This window comes from Haplochromis burtoni, unplaced genomic scaffold, assembly GCF_018398535.1.
Source record: "Haplochromis burtoni strain Fernald_Lab_line unplaced genomic scaffold, NCSU_Asbu1 Contig_5657, whole genome shotgun sequence".
NCBI lineage: Eukaryota > Metazoa > Chordata > Actinopteri > Cichliformes > Cichlidae > Haplochromis > Haplochromis burtoni.
In genome coordinates, this window is record NW_024588018.1 from 1 (window position 1) to 1,578 (window position 1,578).

Sequence of the window (1,578 nt, forward strand, 5' to 3'; positions counted from 1 at the left end):
TCTACAGTGAAGTCAGCATGAAGACTCTCAGCCTGACAGTGGGACTGCTGCTCGTGCTGTTCACCGTTTACCACAGCGATGCCTGTAAGTCTGCTTCTTGTACTTGTGTTAGATCAGTTTTTGAATTTCTGTCTTTCTCTTCATTCAGACACAGAGTGAGACAGAGCGAGGACATCAAACTCATATAAGTTCATGGTCATGAAGACCAGTGTTGATCTCAAGGGGGCTGGAAGTTCTTACCTGTCATTTTCTCATTCTTCAAAATCTGTTTGATTCCTTGCAGAAAAAGTGTGGTCACATGTCCGGCATGTCCTTTATTGAGACAGATTTTTTTTTCCTTAAATTTGTTTTTCTATTTTCTGTCTATTTCTCTTTTATTTCTTTGCTTAATAATCTTGGTCCAAGAAATAAAATAGGAGCCTTTAAACTGTATCTTTCATCAAGATAAAACAGATTGTATTTAGTTGCCTGAAGGAGCATTAACCTTAATTATATCTGGTATGTTGGAGAAGTCATTAGAAGCAGACGCAGCACTGAGTAATTCCTGTTTTTCTGTTACAGCTAAGGCAATGATTTCTCCTGACCTTTGCTGTCTTCGCTTCTTTGACAAACGGATCCCAAAGGCGAACATCGTCTCCATCGTGAAAACTCACAGACAGTGCGCCACACCAGCATTTGTGTAAGTTTGTCTTTCACTGTCTCTTTGATACAATCACTAATGTTTGCCAAGAAATCATCTATAAGTAATGTAAGATCGTCCACATTGATGCCGTAACTCTGCTATTAGCCGTAAAATATGGGAATATGAGAGCAAAATAATGATACTGATTTTTCTGCAGGATCAAGACACCCAGAGGGCTTTTCTGTGTGAAACAGGATGAGGATTGGGCAGTGAGAGAATTTTGCAAAAGAGCACAATAAATGCATCAAAAATCTGCCATGGCTCCAATAAATGTCACAAGCCAGAAATCATCGGTCACTGCATAAAACTGCTTTGTAGACTCGAGGCAATGCTGGAGTTTCAAAGCTCTGCATAAATTACTCTCTTAAATACTGTAACTTTTAATGAAGAGAGAATGAATTTATTTTTTCTGTGTTTTCAAATGTTTGCAAGTCACAAATTCAGTTTAACTATTTGGGTAAAATTTTGAACCTCAGATAAATTAATTTCAGTATTTAGTATATGGACAATTTAGTATATGGACAAAAGTATTGGGACTCTTTGAATTCAGGTGTTTTCAGTCTTGTTGCCACAGGTGAATGAAATCAAACATACTTAACAGCGGGTCATTCTAAAGCACTCCGTGAGCTCGACTGTGGCACTTCATGACATTTCTTCCGTCCTTGATCATCTGTAAATGATATTACAGCAAAGTGAAAGTGCTTAAGAACCACAGAAATACAAAACCACCTCCAGACTTAAAGTCTCCTTGCAGGTTTGATCCACTGTGGTTTCACTTCCTCTGCTATTTATCTCCTTACACACTCATTTTCCTGGCACTAATCTCTAACGCAGAGTTAAAAACAGTTTTAAATGGTTTTGATTCCTCAGACTTTCAGATTATTTCCAGATTCAAA

The 1,578-nt window shown here is 37.9% G+C and overlaps 1 non-coding gene across 1 annotated transcript; it reads left to right on the plus strand.

The window, feature by feature from the left end:
• The first annotated feature begins 561 nt into the window (after positions 1 to 561).
• LOC106632998 lies at positions 562 to 1,519 on the plus strand. Its single transcript, XR_006054023.1, has 2 exons — positions 562 to 679; positions 840 to 1,519. It is a non-coding gene; the product is annotated as an uncharacterized LOC106632998 (transcript).
• The last annotated feature ends 59 nt before the right edge of the window (positions 1,520 to 1,578 follow it).